Source organism: Herpailurus yagouaroundi, unplaced genomic scaffold (genome assembly GCF_014898765.1).
Source record: "Herpailurus yagouaroundi ecotype Mexico unplaced genomic scaffold, PumYag 161, whole genome shotgun sequence".
Taxonomy (NCBI): domain Eukaryota; kingdom Metazoa; phylum Chordata; class Mammalia; order Carnivora; family Felidae; genus Herpailurus; species Herpailurus yagouaroundi.
Genome location: NW_024412402.1, coordinates 3,655,604 through 3,677,175, shown reverse-complemented (window position 1 = coordinate 3,677,175; position 21,572 = coordinate 3,655,604). Strand labels below are relative to the sequence as shown.

The 21,572-nt window shown below is 44.8% G+C and overlaps 1 long non-coding RNA gene across 1 annotated transcript; it reads left to right on the top strand.

Moving 5' to 3' along the window:
* The first annotated feature begins 1,856 nt into the window (after positions 1 to 1,856).
* On the top strand, positions 1,857 to 9,433 carry LOC121035360 (uncharacterized). The gene is made up of 3 exons (XR_005792847.1): positions 1,857 to 2,156; positions 2,254 to 2,339; positions 9,300 to 9,433. It is a non-coding gene; the product is annotated as an uncharacterized LOC121035360 (long non-coding RNA).
* The last annotated feature ends 12,139 nt before the right edge of the window (positions 9,434 to 21,572 follow it).

The window sequence follows — 21,572 nt, the reverse complement described above, 5'->3', positions numbered from 1 at the left end:
TTTAAATGTCTTAATAGTCATTACCCTTAATATATTTTTACGTTTATTTATTTATTTTCGAGAGAGAGACAGAGAGAGCGAGTGAAGGAGTGGGGGGAGGGAGGAAGGGAGAGAAGGAGAGAGAGAGAGAGAGAGAAAGAGAGAGAGAGAGAGAGAGAGAGAATCCCAAGCAGGCTCTGCACTGATAGTGGGGCTTGAACTCATGGGGCTTGAACTCATGAACTGTGAGGTCATGACCGGAGCTGAAACAAGAGTCAGATGCTTAACCGACTGAGCCACCCAGGTGCTCCTACCCTTAATATTTTCTTCCTTATTATTATTCACTTATTTTTTTTTACTATCTTTCAATTAAACTTTTAAAGATACTTAGTACTTTCCACCTCACATTTCTGAATTTGCTTCATTTTTTTGCTCTTCTCAACCATGTCCCCAACTTTATCTGATTTTATTTTTTTAATAAAGTGGTTAATTAAACGGGGTTAAATCTTATGCCTTTGTGAGACTTTAATCTCGACTCTTGCATAAATGAGGGGAAAAGGCCTCGTGGAGCATGAATCCCAGGACGTGCTTCTGGGGATGATTTGCGGTGAGCCAGTCCTGAAGGCAGAGATCGGTGTGGGCCGGGCTTTGTGTGCCAACGAGGGGCGAGGGGAGTGTGGAGCCCTGAGCGGGTGCGGCAGGAAGCCCGGCTCTTGCCCAGGTTCTTTCACTAACTGCCCTTGTGACCTCTGGCAGACCCCTTCCCTCCTCTTCTCAGCAGGAGCAGGAAGGGGCTGAAATAAATCATTTCCAAATGGGTCTTTCCAGCTTCACTATTGTGTGTACCCTGTGATTCAGATGCTAGCGGATTAGCAGAACAAAGCAGGGCATTTTGATGGAGTCATATTAAAATGGCATAGCAAATTATGAGAACACTGCTTTTTATTACTTAATAACGTTCTCAAAAGAAATCCTTGATGTATCCCCGACCCTGTGCCTAAGCCTTGCCCTGTTCCTCAGTCTGTGAACCCCATCAAAATATCCCTGGCATCAAAATGGCAAAGTCACAATAACACGAGCCCTTTGCAGAATGGCAAGGCTTTTTATTTCTGTAGAACTGGGTTTGGATTCCAGGCTCAGTTGCTCACTTATCCCTTAGCTGTGTGGCCTTGGGAATGAGACTCTTCAGCCTTAGTTTCCTCATCTATAAAAGTAAATTACAGTCCTGACACTGAACATAATAAGCTGAGAAATGAAATGTGCAAAGGGCCAATGCATGCTTCATCACATATAGAAAGGAAATAAAGCATAAGGGAGTTTAATGGTCCCCAAAGAACTTCCTAAAAGAAAATCATCTGTGCTTCACTAAAAAGTTTTTAAATCATGATTTGTAGGTGGGGAGGGTCTTGGGTTTCAGAAAGGCCGACGGCCCCAAGACTGGGAAGAGGTCATGGGCTCAAGAGGGAAGGAAAAGCAGAGATCAGACAGTCAGACAGTCTGAACGCGTACCGAACAACTTATCAGACGGACAAAGAGTAGGGAATGTTTATGAAAAACAAGCCCCCACGTCTCACTCGCTCCTATCCCCAGATCAGAGCCTTGTTTCTGAGTCAGAGCTGAAAATCAGCCTTTAGAAGTGTTATTGCTCACCAGGGGCATGTACTAGGATGATACAGCAACATTACTTTTGAGCTCTGTGGCATTGTGACCTCATCTGGCTTAGAGGAATCTCAGAAAGACTCATTTGTGGCTTTAAGTAGTGACCAAATTGGCTAAAAGTCCCAAAGATAAAACATGTTTGACATGTTGCTTCAGGAGGAAGTTTGGAACACTTGGTGAACTTCTTGAGAAATAAGGTAATCTTGTGAAATTGGGTCATCTGGTTGCCGAATTCCTGAGATCCAGCAAAGAGACTATGGGGGTGTGTATGTGGGGGGAGGATGGGTTGAAACTGGTTGGATGATGATGATGATGATTTCTCGAGAATCACAAAGAGAAAGAATGCATTCAGGTTCTAGAAAACTGTCCATATTCTCAATTTTGGAATGGCCCTCTACCTCTAAAAGAAAGCTTTACCTGGAAAATTATCTCACTTTCAATTTTCATTCCTTTGAAAAAGTAAGTGGGCACCCACAAGATACTACAAGCTATTGGAGGCGTTCAGTATATCAAATCAAGTAAGACACAGCCATTCCTGGATTGAGTTGACAGTTTTATGAGGATAAACTCATAGATAGCTCATGGTACAATCTAATGTGCTGGGTGCCATTTCAGAAAACTGAGCAAAGTACTGAGGATCACAGAGGACAGATCAGTCAACTCTGCCTGTGATATTCATAAACAAAGTCTTCATAGAAGAGGTAATATACTACTTCTGGTTTCTTATAATAAAGGTAACTTAGGACATAAGCAGGGGAGAGATTTTTAGTCAGGTGCAAAGCGTGTACAAAGAACACATAGAGTCAGAAACTGATATGGCATAGAGTCACGGGCCTAATACGGACTGGAATCTGACAAAAAGGCTGTGATGGCAGGATCTTAAACTGCAGGGTAGAGCGACAGGAGGGAGTGAGTCTACAAAGACACTTGGAGGCTAGCATTCATGCTAAGCTAGAGTGTTTGGATTTTATCTATAAATTCCAAGAAGGCCAAGAAGAGTTTTTGTTGTTTTGTTTGGTTTTCTTTATTAACCTGCCATGGGACATCATGGTTTTGTTTGTAGTCATACACATTCAGCGGGAGAAAGATGTTTAATCAACTGCACTCAGGAGACTCTCTTAAAGTTAACGGTCTGGTCTTGGAAGAAGGGATAAACACCACCGTTAGAAGAAGCTGGAGGTAAGTCCTCACACTGAGGTGGAACAGTATACACGGATGAGAGATCAGACGTAAGGATGTTGAGACGAGCTAGAAGGAGGTCTTGATGATGGCAGCAAGATTTAATTTTGAAGGCGGGCTAAAAGACAGCACCATAAATCGATATGAAAAATAACCTCATTTTTCATTATACACATGTTCTCTTGACATGTTTTTGCTCATACAAGTGGAGGAGAGTGTGTGCACCTATTTTTTTTTTTTTATGTGGGCAAAGATATTTTGCTTTAAGAAGATGAGATGGGGTCTGGTTGCAGCCTACTCGTAAGTGTAGGACATCACACGTGCCAGAGATGATCACCAAAATTCATGATCTCTTCTTTCTGGGCACATGGCTGGATTCCATGTCCTAGCTTCCATTACAGTAATGTGTGGCCCTGTGGTTGAGTGCTAGCCCCTGGAATGTGGGCAGAAGTGACGTACGCTGATTTCAAGCTTGACCCATAAACTTCAGGGGGCAGTCCTCCGTGCTCTGTTTCCTCCTCCGGCTGGTTGGAATGGAGACAGCTTCCATGGCATTAATCAAAGCTACAAGGTGAAGATAACAGAGTCTCCAAGAGCTTAGGTCCTCAAGTGACTTTGCAGAGGCTTTTCACCTCCTCGGTATTGTTACACGACTAAAAACATAAGCATAAGTTGAGGTCTGTTCGTTACAGAGATTACTCTACCCCCTTACATCAAATTGTCACATTGATTTGTTAATTTAATGAATATCTGTTGAATATTAATCGTGCACCCAGCACTATATTGGGTGCTGGTGATGGAGTGAAGGACAAAGTATATGAACTGTCTTGCTGTCACAGAGCTTATGGCCCAGGAGGTGAACACCAATTTTATATGTTTCCGCTCAGTGTACCTCGATGTACTATTTTATTACATCAAAGTATACTTTTTATATTTAAAAATCTCCCTTCACATAATATTGATTTTTTTTTTTTGACAGAGAGATGCACACGTGCAAGTGGGGTGGGCAGAGGGGGGGGGGCATTCCAAGCAGTCTCCACACCCAGAGCAGAGCCCGAGCCCCAGGACCTGAGCTAAAACGAAGAGTCAGACAATGCTTCACCGAGTGAGCCACCCAGACGCCCCTCTCCTCACACTGATTTTTAAAAACATGATGAGTGCTATTGGTGGTTTGAGATGATTTTCGTAAATAATCAAGAACCAGCCAGGTATAGAGACAGCTGATGTGTAAGCTCTTTCCAAGTTTCTAGTCACTTTAGAAATTTTATATTTTATTAGTGTCCTGGCAGAGTTTACAGTTATCTACGTGATATGATTTATGTTACCAATATCACCAGCTTAATGCTTGAGCTGACTTTTTCATTAATAGAAAACATGTTCCTTTGACATTAATAACAGTGAGAATTAATAGGCATTTATATGAACTTCTGCTTCTGAGAAAAGGTTTTTAAGCTGAGTGTGTGTATATATTAGTACAGAACAGGTCTGGGGAGGGGGGTAGACGGGGTAGGGAAGTAGCCCCTGATGGATTCCAGGTTGCATGGGTTCTGCTTGAGTTGCCCATCAGAAATTCAGGAGGTTCTGTGTCTGGTAGACAGCTGGGTTCCTGACTCGGGGGGTCTATTTGTAGGTTGGAGAAAAGAAACTAGTGGTGAGGAGCAGATTGAAAACACAAAGAGAGGGACTGATACATGGGGCTGCAGGCTTCTTTCTTACCTGGGAGAAAGGTCCCAGGAGTTGCTTGGTTCCTCTGGGACACTCTCTTCAACACTCCGTGAGTTCAGATACACACTTCACACTTAACACAGCATACACTTCTTGTGATGAGCACTGAATAATGCACAGAATTATCAAGTGGGTCAGGAGTCCAGGCACAGCCGAAGCGGGTCTCCTTCTCAGGGTCTCATACGGCCACAGTCAAGGTGTTGGCTGAGACTGCAACCTTATCCAAGACAGCTTCTCTTCTGAGCTCAGGGGCTGTGGGCAGAATGCAGCTTCTGATTAGGTCAGGCTCACCCAGGATAATCTCTTCTGATCAGCTTAGGGGCCTTAATCACATCTGTAATATCCCTTCACCCTTGCCATAGAGTGTAACCTAATTGTGAAAGTAGGAGTGATAACCTATCCACAGGCCTGCCCACACTGAAGGGGAGGTGATTACACAGAGTATGCTTACCAGGAGTTGAGACTCTTGGAGGTTATCTTAGAATTCAGCCCACTACAGGGCCATGGATATATTCATTTATAGAGCAAGTATTTTTTGAGCACCTAGTATTTGACAAGTGTTCTTACGGTATCTTTGAAGACAATAAATACTTTTTTTTTTTCATCTGAGAGAGAGAGAGAGAGAGAGAGAGAGGGAACAAGCAGGGGAGGTACAGAGGAAGATGGAGGGAGGGAACCTCAGGCAGGCTCCTCTCTCAGTGTAGAGCCTGATGTGGGGCTCGATCTCCAGACCCTGGGCTCATGACCTGAGCCAAAATCAAGAGTTGGACACTCAACTGACTGAACCACCCAGGTGCACTGACAATAAATATTTTTTTAAAAAATAGAGCAGAATCAACAGGATTTGGACTGCCAGAAGTTAGCGTGGCAAGTGTCTGTTTTAAGTGAGGTGTTAAGGTTTGGTTTCATGGAGAAAGAAACATCTAGCACAAGACCCCTTATAATAACCATAGCTCTCCCTTTATCTGCACCCAGAGGTCTTCAGATGTTGTCTCAATTTATTTTCCCTTAATGCTTAATCTTTATTTTTGTAGGACTAATGAGGTAAATTAAAAATCCCTACATTGGATTTTATTACATGTAAGTTAAGACTCCACACACCGGGGTGAGCCAGAAGGCAAAAATCTCGTAAGCCCAAAGAAACCAGGGAAACCCGCTGCTGTTTCAAAGGGGTTCAAAAGGCAGAAATCTGTTGTTCAAAAAGGAATCCAGCATGCTCACATTTGGTCCCATCACTGAATCAGGAGGACACTGGGCCTGCCCAGAGCACACAGTTCACTGGTTCACCAATTTCATTCATCCCATGCAATATACAGAGAATTTGTTATACGTTAGGCTTCACAATAAGCATGGAGATTTCAAAGATAAGTAAGGTGCAATCTCTGATTTTGAAGAATTTACATAGAGTGAGACACAGAATCATGTACAGATAGTTCCAATTATGGCATCCTGTCAGAAGCATCAACAGCTACTTGCTACAGAGACAAAACACTCTCCCTGGGGTATCTTAGCGGAAAAGTGGAACCAAAACCCTTAACAATTTCTAGATGAGCTCTCTAAAATGTGGCCTAAGATGATTTTGACAGATGTATAGTATTCTACAGGCCCAGGGTGGGGCTGGTGAAATAATCGCATTTACCCACAAATGGCTCCCTTGGGCTGAGCCTGGGAGAGGAAATGGTAAGCCAGTGTTGTCACTTGACCAGAGAGCCCAGGAGGGAAGAGCAACAGAGTGTTCAGTATTGAAAAGTCGGCGTTTGTCTAACCGGAAAACACAGCAGTACCACAGACCCTGCTACTAGGAAGCTAGGGAAACAGTAGCCTCATCAACTGTCTCGAGTGTGTTCTGTCATAGCCCTTGTATGAGACCTGGACTGTCCACAGTTTTGTCTGCTCTGGATCTTAATGCATCAGTCCCTGAAGATTGGCATGGCCAATGATGCTGTATGTATGCAGGGACCAGGCTGCTCAAGGGCCCTTGTATTTGCTGGCTATTGCAAGGAGACAAACCATCCTGAAATACAGTGGCTTGAAACAACAGTCATCTGTTCGCCCCACAGTTCTGCTGATTGGGCTCACTTGGGCAGTCTTCCTGTCTCGGCCAGGCTTGGCTGGTCTCAGCTGGGGTTTTTCACGGGCTAGCAGTCAGCTGGTGGGTCAGCTGGGCTGGTGCTTTATGACAGCCTTGTCTGGGACACCAGGGCTGACTTAGGCCTCTCCACACAAGGTCTCCCCTCCCAGGCTTATCTGCAAGATGGTCAAAGGTTTGTAAGAGCAACAAGAGGGAGGTAAGAACTCATTTTTGCTATATTCATGACACTGATGACTTTGGTGCCAGTCAATTTTCTTTTTTTTTTTAATATATATTTTTTTAATGTTTATTTTTGAGAGAGACAGAGTGTGAGTGGGGGAGAGGGAGACACAGAATCTGAAACTGGCTCCAGTCTCTAGGATGTCAGCACAGAGCCCAATGTGGGGCTCAAACTCGGGAACTGTGAGATCATGACCTGAGCCGAAGTCAGATGCTTAACTGACTGAGCCACCCAGGCGCCCCCAGTTAGTCAATTTTCTATATAACAGCTCCTTGACCTGGGTTAATGCAGAAGTGACATTTCACCTCACCATTTCCTAAAAGCTAAGCGCAATCCAGGGACATACTTATTTTGTTTTTCCAAAGGTAGGAGACATAGGAAATATTAAAACTCCAGGTCAGAGAGTGATTCGTCTGACATTCTTTTTGAGCAGCCTGCTGCCAGTGATGTTTACAAAGCACGTTGGACTGGACGCGGGGGTAAAGCTACATGGTGCTAGCCCACGAAGATGTCAGCCTGAAGGTGAAGGGGGCCTGGAGTTTGCCCAGCTGAGAGGAAGGGGTTTTCCTCACACACAGCTGTGTGACCAGTAACCTGCTCAGATGGCTCCAGAAGTCCCTCTCTTCAGCTTTCCCTCTGCCCGAGTCTTCCCACCCTCCCCCATTAGCCCTTGTGAGATTTAGTAATACAAGCTAAGTGATCATTCTCACAGAAAGGTAAACCTCCATCAAGGTCACGGGTCATTCTTCCAATGCTCTGGATTATCCTGAGATCAATGAGAATTCACTGTATATAAGTTCTGGTAGTTTCAGGGAGCTACTAAATTATGCCCCCTTTCCCTGTGAAGTGAACATATTTTATTCACCAGAAAATACCATCCAGATGTCATTGTGTTTGACAGTAATTGGTTCAACAGTATCTACCGAATACCCTTGCACCGGGCACTGTGCTGTGAGGTGGGAGCACAGGCATGGTCCTGGCCTCACGGAATTGGGGGCAGGGGGTGTCTCACAGAAGATGCACTGAGCAAGATTAAAACTACCACGATTGTTAGGAAAAACTGTAAGCTGTCCTGAGAACATAAAACGGGGGGATCGTGATTCCTCTCAGGGAATCAGGGCAAGTTTCCCCAAGGAACAGCTGTTTCATGTGAGACCTGAGGGGTAAGTAAGAATTTGTCAGGTTAAAGGGGTGGTGGAAATGGGAGACCACGTGCCCCACAGAAGAAGGAACGTGTATGAGTGCCCAGAATCAAGGCATTCAAACAACTGGAAGAAACCTCGCTGGAAGGAAAAAAAGGCTAGGAAAGCAGCACATAGGGATGGGTGCCCATAAACCACATTAAAGTTCTTATTTCTAGTCACTGTCGTTGTTGTTGTTATTAGTGGTAGTAGTATTAAATCCTTCATCATTTACAAGTAAGTTTCTTTTCAAAGAATTTTTTTTAATGCTATTTCTAATACCATTTGGGTCTGTCCCTCTGTCTATCTTCAGATACACCTACTTCTCTGTCCCTTGGCTGGTCTGTGTCCCCTCAGTGTGGCCTCCTGTATGTAGTTCTTGACAATCCTCTCTTCCCGACCTTGGGAATATCTTGAGAGTAGGATCCTGGGAAACCTCACCCCTACACTCAATTTGTCATCTCTTTGGGCAGATTTCAATCCCTACAACTACTTTTCCCTCTAGGCTATTTGAATTAATGGTGAAAGTAAAATTTCATGAGACACTAAATGAATGTTTTACTCCTATGTAAACACCTAGAATTTAGAGCATTCTAGTAAAAGCAAGGGGAGACCGAGCTAAGCTAAAGAGACCCCTCTGGTCGGCTTGCACTATTCGTTCCCGTTAAACTCTGAATGTGTGTTACTTCCCACGGCCACCACCCTCTCCTCCCAGGGAGAGGTATCTATAAATGAAAGAAATCAGGGGACAGACTTTCAAGATGGTTTTCATTTTCCAAGGCATTGGGCTGGCTTCTTGTTAGTATTCTGGAGGCTGCTATATCAAGTAATAGACCCTGGTATTTAGTAAAGAGCGTGAGGTGGTGGAAACTACCTGGGCTCAGAGGCCTTGGGTTCAAGTTCTCATGCTCTTGGTTGTGGGTTTGTGGCGTCTCTGTGCTACAGCATCTCCATTTACAAGACAGCTCCTTGTAGCCCTAAAATCAGAGCTATTCACAAGCTCACATACCTTACTACCTTCTGTGTTGAAGATTCTGTGCTACTAGGTGTTGAGTATTCTACTTCACTTTGTTGACAAATAATGGACGCCAGTTTAAAGTCCACATTTAGAGTTGCTTCACGGCGTGACATATTCATCTCTGTCAGGATTGGTTAAAAAGTTCTATGTCTAAAGAATGTGCACTTCGGTGCCATGGAATAAGACAGAGTAGGGACTTTGCTTTTCTTTCTGACTTGAATCAGCTTTGGCCTGTTTTTTATTAAGGTGTGAAAGATTGATGCCGGCCACTTAATTTACCTCAGATGGTGCAATCCAGTTTGTACCAGTGGATGACCTCCACTTGGAAGATACAGGATTTTTTAGAAAATAATACCAACTGGAAGAGAACAGAAGGAAGGCAAGAAGTTTCTCTTTTGTCTTTATTGTGTCCAAGTGAAAATTCGGCCAAACGATAACCATTATTTACCACAGAACTACTGTGGTTTTTATCCCTCCAAAATGTCACTTGATTATCTTGGTACAGCACAATGCTACTTTATTGTCTTGCTACAAGGCAGGGTCCCTGCCCTAATCACAATAGAGAAACATATTTGATCAGCCTCTTTTTCAAGCTGCACTTCCTATAAAGCAGCTACTGAATTATCTGAAACTGACATGAAGCCATCAGCCAAATAATGCAATAATGCACTAAAAAAAAATTTCCTGAAAATAAAAGGTCATCGTTGGCTAGATATCTGGACATTTAAGAGATGGTAGGAACATGAAGGCTTGGGTACATTCTCTAATGTGTACAGGGTGGGTGTGGTGAGAAGAGGGGTTGATTCTTGAAATAAAATCAACTGCTATCAACAACTCTGAGTCACTAGCAAAAACAAATGACATGTTTTCTGTGATCCTTGCAACATCTCGTAAATTGACCCTAATCAACAGAAAGACCGGGTGTTGTACAGGGTATTCCCTAATTTCTTCTTTTATTTAGCAGACATTTATGGGAACTCTCTACTGTGGCAGGAACAACGGCTGCTGCTCAGGGCTGGGCAGGCAAATGTGACTGAGAACTCAGCTCCACAAAGAGCCTGGAAGATCTAGAAGTTTCTTACAACAGCGTGAGATATGTGATAAGACCTTATGTACATATGTGCTTGGCCTGGGAGTCAAAAAGCAGTAAAAGATTATCTCTCTGAGTGCCAGAGGTATTTATGATAATAAGTATTATAGCTAGCCAGAAGCTTCCCTTAAAGGCACAACCCAGAAATTGCAAGAATGGCTTTCTCTCATAGCCCATTGGCCTCAACTTACTCTGACTGCAAAGGGTGCTGGGACATAAAGTCTCCAGCTGAACAGCCATTGCCCCTTAAAACACTGGAGTTTCTATTACCAAGAGGAGCAAAGGGTATGATGGTTCAAAGGGGGAACAGTAAGCAATTTCTGCACCTGTCATTTTTATTCCGAGCTTTCTTGAGATACAATTGACATATGACACTGTATTAGTTTAAGGTATACAATGTAAGCACCTGGTATATTCAAAAATATTAGGTATATATTGCATATGTACAATATGATCACCACAATAAGTCTAGATGGCACCCATCACCTCACATAGTTACAATTTTTTTTCTTGTGATGAGAACTTTTAAGATCTCCTCTGTTGGTAACTTTAGATGATACACTACAGTGTTGTTAACTGCAGTTGCTGTGCTGTACATCAATCCCCTTTATCTTATAGCTTATCTTATCTTATCCTCTTCTTTATCTTATAACTGGGAGTTTGTACCTTTTGATCATCTTTACCCATTTCACCCACCTCCCACCTGCCTCTGGTGATGACCAATCTCTTAAGTATTTGAAGGGATGGCTGAGGGAATCACTTAGAACCTCAGGAATGGAAGCAAATCCAGGGGTCATCTGATAGCCTCTCTGGGGATATTTGGACTTTCTCTTCAATATTCCCATCCGCCTCTCCCCCAGCACTCTCAGGGGGTCACCTACCTGTTTGGGCACTGGCAGGGATGCGGCTTGTTTGCAATATTGCTCTTCCGGGCACATTAACTGAAAAGAAATGAGCCCTACCATTAGAAGCTATCGTTACCCTATTTATATCATCAGTTCTCAGAAGCTGGATCTTAAAAATGAGAAGTGACACTGTAATGGGATTAATGCATCAGCTAATGTAATGGATTCCTTTAGTCAAAACTAAAAGCCATTTAGGGGAAGCACATGAAAGCCATCCATCTAGTAAGGAAAACGTCTCTTCTGAATCCTCAGCAAAATTGGGATTAGAGGGGGACCACTAAGCTGTAGGGGGTATACCCTTTAGAGGTTTCTTTCTAGACAAGAATTGTGGAATGGGCTCTGCCATGGCCCTGGTTTACTGATCTTCATAATGAGCACTAGAGACAGAACCCTAAGTGACTGCGGAGCCCCCGTCCATTGACCTTGACTATCCTCAAAGGAGACACATGGAACAGAAGACACTAAGTAGCCGAGTTCCTTACATCTTTTGCAGACCTTCCCTCTGCAGAAAAATAGGAGCAAGAAGCTTGAAGGCAAGATATGCTCCTTAAAAAACAAATAAACAAAAAACTTTGCTATTTGCATATACGCTGATGAATCCTTTAATTAAAGCAATTTGACATTCTAATGTGTCTAATGCACTTCTCTAATGTCTCACATGCACTTCTGTTTCTGATAGGCTGGAAAGTAGGGTATTATCAGAAGATCTGGCACAATGTTGGGTGGATTGTGTGCATAGTTTTAATTGAATTCTCATTTTATTTTTAACTTCCAGAACAGATGGAGTCTGGGGACCAAAATAATCCCACTCTTCCATAAGTCCTTGAAAATGAGTGGCTGTGATCCCATCCATCATTTGATCGGCATTTATATAGATCACCTACTCTATGCCTCGTGTCTGGGCTGCAAAGGAGAGCTATTTTTGTTGCAATAGTCCTGTTGTGGGATTAGCGCTTTAAAGGTTTCAGCGATGGTCACTGCTGGAGCAGAAATGGGTAAATTACAAGCAGGTACAGGAACAGGATGTGACCATCAGGTGGAGGAGGAGGCTCACAGGACAGTGAACAACCAGCTGGCTGTGGCTGGCTAACTAAGGCCACTGAGGAGACTCAATGAGCTCGGTAAAGAACACCAAGGTCCATCAGTGATACTGCTCCAGGAAGCCATAAGGAGGAGCTGCTGACAGAATGCCTCGTGTCGGCCATCCCTGCTGAAGGGATAGAGAAGGCTGTAGGTAGAAGATGGGGCTCCAAAGAGCAGGTGGACACAGGAACTGAGATGATGGACCCAAAATTATTTAATCTGAGCATCAGCTTATAGACCAGAGAGATATAACAAAGAGATAGCAAGTAATGAGGAACCTTCTAGCAGGAATCAGATATATTCTGCAAGTATTTATTGGCCCCTGTCCGGCTGGCAAGGAAAGGGGTTGTAAAACCAGAGGAATATTTATGGGGCTGACACGGGATAAACCCTCTCCTCTGGCTCAAGCTCACTCTAGGAATACCTCCTGGACCAGGAAATGACCTGGGAACCGGAGGAATGTACCAGCCTGGGGCTGTTGAACATCCTCCAATCTCAGCCTTGCAAACTGGGTGACAAATCGTGCCTCCCTCTGGCCCCTGCCCTCTTTTCCTACCCAGGCTGTGCAGCAAGAGCACATAGACCTTCTCCTCTGACATCACCGTCCTCCCCCTCCTCGTCACACCTCGGCTGGAGGCCCACTGCACCAGACAGGCTGGCCACAGGCAGCTCTGGGGGTCCTGGCCATCCAACAGCTGCCCTCCCCTGGGGCAAGTGACTTGGCTTGGGCGTGACTTCAGGCCATTTTCTGAACAAACACTCCCTCAGCACCTTGTGCCGGGTACTGGTTGCTTTAAGCACCTTATAACATTAACTCACTTCAAAGGTACACTTATCTCGATGAGGACAGAGAAAAGTACAGAATTGTGGGACTGTTATATTGTCCCCCTGAAACTACTATAACACTGTGTTAATTATACTTGAATAAAAATATACAAAAAAGAAACCCCCTCTCTGCAATAGGTCATTTTGTTATTTCCTTTTGACAAATAAGGCAACTGAAGCACAGTGAGGTTAAATAGATTGCCTAAGCTGGACGTGAGCTTCTAGAGTGGGTGCTCAGCCTCAGAGATCCTGGCAACCCCCCCCCCCCCCCCCCCCCCCGGGGGGGGGGGCCAGTCCCGCCACCAAGCCTTCCGGGGGACGGAGCAGGCTCCCAGGCAGGTGTGTGCCCCTGTGGCCATCTGTTAGGTCAGCACTGTTTCTGAAATCCACGCACTCCTGCGTGAGAAGGGTCCCCCATCTTTCTCTCTGATCAGGACCAACTTTCCCTCTCGTTCTTCCTCCCTTACCTCCCCTGAAAATGAGATTTTTGTTCATGATTATTATTTGGGGTGGGGGATCCTAGGGAGCAGAAAATTGTCATAGGAACAGCAAGTGGTTCTGCCCTGTGTTTCAGGAGGGAAAAGAGGTCGGTGCTGCCTTGTCTTAGATAACGTTTTAGATCTGGTTCTCAGGGGGTGCTGACAGATGGGCCCAAGATGCTTGCTTGATGTGACACTGTTTCTTTTCTCCCTGAAAAGTATTCAGTTAAGCTCTGCTTGGAAGGGAGGATCTGTCCTTTCCCTTCCCCCCCCCCCCGCCCCGGGGCCATCCACAGGACAAAATCGTCAGCAACGTGTCTTGTGGCCTGAGCTGTTTGTCCGGTATAACCCCTGCAAACTGGGAGTGAGGGTGTGGAGGTGGGGGGCGTGTGCTTCAACAGAACCAGCCACACACGCTCACACATCCTGACACCCTCATCCCCCTCCCGGCCCGCCTTGGAGACAGTGTTCTGGGGAGCAGCCATAGACACCACTTCCTTTCGTCAACCATCCACCTCAAGGGCCTGCCAGCCCATGGCCAAGTCCCACCCAGTAGAGGTGCTCCCTCCTCCTGTGGACCACCTTTAGCTATAGAAACACTGAGAAGAAATAGAAAATTTAAAACTAAATCCGTGCTTTCTTTTTAAACCCTGGGTCTGATCAAATTCCTAGGCACGGCACCCTTCTCATTGAATCTATACACAAGGAAGGCATTTGGGACAGGAGATGTATTATATCCTATTTAGAGCAAACCTACAAAGGGCAGAGAAAGGGGAGGGGAGCTGATTCTTCTAAATCAGCTTGTCTGTCTCTTATTCCTACTAATTTGGGAGATTACAGGAGGCAGGGGGTCACCCACTGCTGAATTCCTGGGTCCTGGTGCCTGGTAAGCACTTGGTCAATATTCACTGAAAGACAATGGCCTGACTTTCAATATGAGTAACCAAGGGAGTCCACTAGTTTCCCAGCACAACAGCCTGATCCATTCTTTCCTTTTCCAAACTTCCTTCTCAAGAAGCAGCTCAGAACTACCTGAGCTGTGGTACCTCTCAGGCTGTGTACGTGGATTACCCCTGGGGCCCAGAAGGGACCACAAGGCAGGGACGACATCATGGCAACAAATCACCAGTCCAGGGCAAGGACACACCGAGAAACAGCAGCCACCAAATTGACTCCCTAAGTAAAGATAAATTCAGAGTTGAGAGGCCAGGTCCAAGTCAAAGTCACAAACAGGAGACACAAAATAATTCTTCCATCCCAGGGCACAGAATTCGAACGGAGATGGGGAGCCTGAGCAAAATCCAGAGGTCTGCAAGGAAAACTGAACATGCCCCAAATTAATCTTAGTATGTCAAACACGTTCGAAACTGATCTCATCCACTCCCCTCTCGAAGCTTTGTTCTCATCCTCAGAATCCCCCATTTCTGTGGAACCTCACACATTCAATTCCTTGCAGGAGAAGCCAGGGAACATTCCTGATTCCTCACTACGTTCCAGAGATTTTACCTGTTAAATGTTTCTGGGATCTGCCCTTCCTTCGACACCTGCTAAATGCTTCTGGGTTGCGCCCGTCCTCTGTACTTACTTCTGCGATTCATGCCCTAGTTAGAGACGATTTCTCTCCTCTGGGTTACATTACCACCTGTCCTCCGGGCCTGGCCCTCCCAACGCCTCCTTCTCTAGACAGAATGATCTTTCCAAAACACCCATCTTCCCCAGTCACTTAAATAGAACCCAATCACACAGAGAATTGGATTTAATTAGCGTGCCCTACAACGGCTCTGTGGCACTAACCTCCAGCCTCCTCTCCCATCCTCATTCTTGATGCTCCAATAATGCGATGATCCGTGGTCCCCACACCAGCTCGTCTGTTCGTGCTCCCATGACCTCTCTCTTGCTGCCTCTCTGCCCAACTTCTCACCTTCTTTTAAATAGTTCTGTGGCTTCAATTTTTTTATTTACTAAATTATTAAAAGGACTGATTTTTTTTAATTTTTTTTTTAACGTTTATTTTTGAGACAGAGAGAGACAGGGCATGAACAGGGGAGGGGCAGAGAGAGAGGGAGACACAGAATCGGAAGCAAGCTCCAGGCTCTGAGCCATCAGCCCAGAGCCCGACGCGGGGCTTGAACTCACGGACCGCAAGATCGTGACCCGAGCTGAAGTCGGATGCCTAACCGACTGAGCTACCCAGGCGCCCCAAAAAAGGACTGATTTTTAAAAAAATCAGTCAACTGCTATTTCTGGTAAAATGTTACACTTTGTATCCCAAAAACCTGAGTGATGCAGAACAGCTAGAAACACTGAGTGAAAACTTTCTTTTTCTTTCTTTCTTCTTTTTCTTTGCCATAAGGTAAAATTATTATTTGGGAAAAATTTAGAAACATTTACACAGCAGAGCATATCTATCCTAAATGAAATCACATAAGAAAGAGATTACAAAACAAGAAACAAACGGTTGCAAAATGTCAACTCGCCTCAAGTGATCTGTGAGGTTAGGGCTGACCTCGTAAAACTTTACTGAGTTTAGCCTGGGATATTGTTTTGTTCAGGTTTTTCTGGTATGTATGTGTGTTATTTAAAAAACTCATCGAAATTTATTAAAGTAAATGCTACATTACTCTGATAGATTTCTAATGACAGCTCCTCACATATGGGAATGGTGCTTGTTGTTTTAAGTCTCCACACAGTCATATCAAACTTCAGTGGTGGTTTGAGCCACAGTGGATCTTTTTTTCCCAAACAAAATATCACACTTACACCATCTGATTCTGTAGAGTCCAATGAGGTGGAAATACTATGTTCCTAAGACTCCTATCAGTATTCTCATAAATGTATTATGAGTGTATTCTATATTCTAAAACACTATCTTAGGAACTAAAATGCTGTCAAACTTCAATAAGAACAAATGTAGTATCAGTTAAGTAACAGCAGTGAGACTAAAAGGAGGCTAAGTCAAAATCGCTTATAGAGAGAAAAAGCAGGAAAATGTTCTGCTGACTCCAACCGTGTGTCCTCCCAGCTTATGTCCTCCTGAGGACCAGGTGATGCAGGGGCGCCCTGCCCGTGTCGGCCTCTGTCCGCGGCTGCTCGTTCAACAGTACAGGAAAATGGGCCACTCGAAAGAAGCTGGCATATTGTGCAGGGGAGGTCCAGTGAGATGGGTCGACAGGAAACGGCCGGCCGTGTACTTGATCCCAGCCGCCACACAGGTGACCCCACTCAAATCAGCAGCCCCACCGAGACAGCTTGTAGACAAGGGGCTTCCCTGGACCAGTGAGGTGACCTGTTGTCTCAGAAACGTTCATGAGACTGAGGTGGTTATATCTTGGCCAGTCTGTTTCACTTGCAAACTTTCATGGTGACCTTCCTGTTAGCACTCATATCTTTCCAACTGAAATGTTGTTTTCTGGGCCCTGCTCACAGCCAGGAACCTGTTCTAACCAATCCCCCGCCCCCGCAACAGAGGATGGCTCAGCTTGGCTCAGGGCCTGCAACCTAGGACCTTTCCTTCTGCAAGTTAAGCTCCTCTTTTCTGACTGGGCTTACAGTGAGAATTGGGCAACATCTTCTAGGTTACACAGTTGAGTCTGTTCAGTGACCCTGACTGCAGAGGGCTCTCCAAACTTTTCCAAACCCTGAAGACCTACCTAAACTAACTTGTGAGAACACAGTCACTCATGAGAGAAAAGTGCTTTCTCTTTCAGAACGAGTGTTAGCATCAAGGATTCACTTTCTGAGGGCAAGTTTGTGCTTTGACTCTTGGCTACAGACTCAGCCAAAGAATAAAGAGAAATATAAAACTGTTTCAGCATTGGAAGCTCCATCAGCTTTCCAGTTGGGCTGAAGTCAGTGGTTAAATGAGTCTCCTGGAGAAAACTTATCTCAGCAGAGGTAGAAATGGGTTTCTTTTCTTAAGTTGGCCATGAGCCTTCAGTGCACTGCTTTTCGAGGCCTATTCTACACTGTGGGCAGCTGGCTTGGGGTCTGGGATCTTGGGGTTCTGGGAGAGATGTAGGTTTGGAAACTGCTTCCTTGTCGCCTCTTCCCTCTACCATATTGTGGAAACATGAGCTCCAAAGTTGAGATCAATGGCAAGAACCCTCCGTACAAGCCGGCAGCTGCTTGGCCCCCTCACAGTGCCACAGGGAGTGCAGATTTGGCAGAAGTTCCCCAGCCCATTGATCTCAGAATCCAAGGGGGCCATTTATGACTTGTCGGGCTGTGTTCTTTCTCCTTCCCTCGGATCTTCAGGCATTTAAAATCCTCGTGAGGCAAATAAAGGGGTATGCGATCGAAACCACCTTCGTGAAAAGCTAATGGGTGCTGTAGGGCCTCTTTCTACCCCAGAGCTCCCAACCACCTTCCTGTCACCCGCCACCCCCCTCTGTTCCTTCAGTGAGCATTTATGGGGAGCATATTAGGTACAAGGTGCAATGGTAGGTTCCGTGGGAGACACCTCTCTCTCTAGGCCTTCCTGTTCTCCACAGAATCTTCTTTACCACTAATTTCCCCCTCTTTGGTTAATCTGAAAGCTTCTGCTGAGAGTCGTGCTTTTACACAAAGCCCGAGCGCCCCTGGAGGGTGGCAGAACTCTGTGAAATGTTCCAAGCTGTGCTCAGTAGAAACATTCCATTCAATCTCTCAGTCTTTATCACAAGAACATTACAAGCTGTTCCCATCAAGTGCAGTCCAGCCAGAGTGAACGGAAGCAGCAGTGTGGGGCTTATCAGACACCCCCTGCCTATTGCCTCCATTTGGACTTAGACCTTGAGGGGGTGAACAATGCCACTCTGTTCCCACAGTGGTCTTGGCCATGGGAGCATAGGAGCGGTGCTTCTGTATTCCTACAAAGTAAAATCTGCCTCAGCGTCATGTTCATCCATTTGCTTCAGGGAGGACAACGGTTTTATCAAGAGCTACAGAATGCAAAAATGTGAGAACCAGTGTTCTGTAAGTTATTTGGATTAAATCTCGTAATGGTATCTCTGACTACGTCATTTAGATGACTGTGGCCTCCGTTTCTCATTTAAGCAAAGCCGGAAGTATGACAATACCTGACTTCAAGATATACCACAGGGGCACCTGGGTGGCTCAGTCGGTTAAGTGTCTGACTTCGACTCGGGTCATAATCTTGCTGCTTGTGAGTTCAAGCCCCGCACTGGGCTCTGTGCTGACAGCTCAGAGCCTGGAACCTGCTTCAGATTCTGTGTCCCCCTCTATATCTGCTCCTCCTCCGCTCACGCACTGTGTCTCTCTCTCAAAAATAAATGAACATTAAAATTAATATATAGATATAGATATAGATATAGATATAGATATAGATAGATAGACATACCACAAAGCTGGGGCACCTGGGCGGCTCAGTCAGTTAAGCATCCAACTTTGGTTCAGGTCATGATCTCACGGTTTGTGAGTTCAAGCCCCTCACTGGGCTCCACACTGTCAGTGTGGAACCTGCTTGGGATTCTCTCTCTCTCCCCCTCTCTCTCTCTGCCCCTCCCCACTTGCTTGCTTGTGTGCGCTCTCTCTCTCTCTCTCTCTCTCACTCTCTGAAAATAAACTTAAAAGATATACTACAAGCTGTAGTAATCAAAACTATGGTACTGGCACCAAAATGGACATAGCTTAACAGAACAGAACAGAATAGAGGATCCAGAAATAAATCCATGATTGTATGGTCAATTAATCTACACCAAAGCAGGCAAGAAAATCTCTTCAATAAATGGTGCTGGGAAAACTGGACAGCTCCATGCCAAAGAATGAGACTGGACCACTTTCTAATACCATACACAAAATAAACTCAAAATGGATTAAAGACTTAAGTATGAGACTTGAAACCATAAAACTCCTAGAAGTAATTGACATCAGACATAGAAACATAATATCTGACATCTGAAACATTTTTCTAGATATGTCTCCTCAAGCAGGGAAACAAAAGCAAAATTAAACTATTAGCACTACATCAAAATAAAAAGCACTTTTTGTTTTAATGTTTTTATTTATTTTTGAGACAGAGAGAGACAGAGCATGAGTGGGGAAGGGGCAGAGAGAGAGGGAGACACAGAATCTGAAGCAGGCTCCAGGCTCTGAGCTGTCAGCACGGAGCCCGACGCGGGGCTCAAATTCATGGACTGTGAGATCATGACCTGAACTGAAGTTGGATGCTTAACCAACTGAGCCACCCAGGCGCCCCAAAATAAAAAGCTTTTGCACACCAAAGTGAAAACATTAGATGTTTTAGGAATTCTCTAAGCTTGATGCCTGATACAATATCTGGCACTTTATGCGTATTCAAAGAATATGTTTCTTGAATAAATATGTTGATTAGGACATGAAACATGATATATAAGGAGCATAATGCACTTTGGAGGTCACAGCATGAGTTCAAATGTTAGAAATGCCTGAGGGACAACCAGCATAGGTGACCAGCTGACAGCTGGAAATGTGAGTCTACAGGTCAAGAGAAAGACTGGGGTGGGCTCCCTTCTTCCATGAAGGCCATTTATGGTCCAGCCTTCCCAAGCACAGTGTGATATGCTTGTGCATACATCTTGCAGTTGCTATCTGTGATGATTCTCATTTATCTCCATCCTGAGAGTGTGAGCTCCTTGAGACCAGGGGCTATATTGTGGATCAATTTTATCCCCAGGACTAGGATGGTCCATGGTACAAGGCAGATACTCAAGAATGTTTGTTGACTGAATTATCAAATGAATCCTGAGCATGGTTCTTGGCCCACCCTCTTTCCCTACATCCAAATTTTGAGAAGATCTGTCTATTCTGCTCCTCTCTCTTGGGCCTCATGAAGCTTACTTGAGCTTTGACAATAGCCTCTGATGAGTCCATTTGCTTCCAGTCTTGTCCCTGCTCCCAAATTCATCTTTGACTCCCCCCTCCACACACCCCCCCCCCCCCCCACACACACACATACTAAAATGGCCATGCTAAATCAAGATCTGCTTCAGGTAGCTTTGCAGATTAGAAGCCTGGAACAGTTCCTCATTTCTTTTGAGATAAAACCCAACCCCCTCCCTGAGGCATGCAAAGCCCTTTAGAATCTTGCTTCTGCTTATACCCCCTTCACCCCATTTGCCAGGCTCTTGATTTCAGGGAAGCTTAGGTTTCTGGCTCAACTACTTATTCACAGAAATTCAAGGGCAACTTTTTTCATCTGGACAGCAATTCATCAACTACAAAGCAGGTAAGCTACCACTTCCTATTTCTGAGATTATCATGAGGATCAAATTATTAAAAAAAAACAAAACAAAACATGTAAGGTGCTTAGCAGAGTAACTAGTACATAGTGCAGGTTAAATCAATGTTTGCTATTACTTTTATTATTATGGACACCTTTTTTTTTTTTAATTTTTTTTTCAACGTTTATTTATTTTTGGGACAGAGAGAGACAGAGCATGACGGGGGAGGGGCAGAGAGAGAGGGAGACACAGAATCAGAAACAGGCTCCAGGCTCTGAGCCATCAGCCCAGAGCCCGACGCGGGGCTCGAACTCCCGGACCGCGAGATCGTGACCTGGCTGAAGTCGGACGCTTAACCGACTGCGCCACCCAGGCGCCCCTGGACACCTTTTTAAAAATATTTCTTGCTCACTCTCCTTTGTGCCCATCATAAACCGTTTCTCCTTTCTTCTCTTTGTCTAATTCATTTCTCAAGATGTAAGACTCAATTCATATTTCATTTAATCAAAGAGGTCTTTCTTGAGCCTACCATCTTACATAAAGTTTTACGGATTCCTCAAGAACTATGTGCCTACCTCTATTTATTCCAGTGTTTTATAAGTGGATAGTTTAAGTTTATTTATTTATTCTAAGAGAGACAGAGAGAGAGCAAAAGTGGGGGAGGGGCAGAGAGAGAGGGGAACAGAGGATCCGAAGCAGGCTCTGCACTGTCAGCACAGAGCCCTATGTGGGGCTTGAACTCAACGAACCATGAGATCATGCCCTGAGCTGAAGTTGGACGCTTAACCGACTGAGCCATCCAGGCGCCCCTATAAGTAGTTTTCTTTATAAACAGTTATTAAATGAATGAAAATTAGTTACTGGTCTCATCTACCTGTTCCACTATACCATGAGAACCTCAAAAGCAGAGGACATTTCATATAATGTCTAGCATAAGT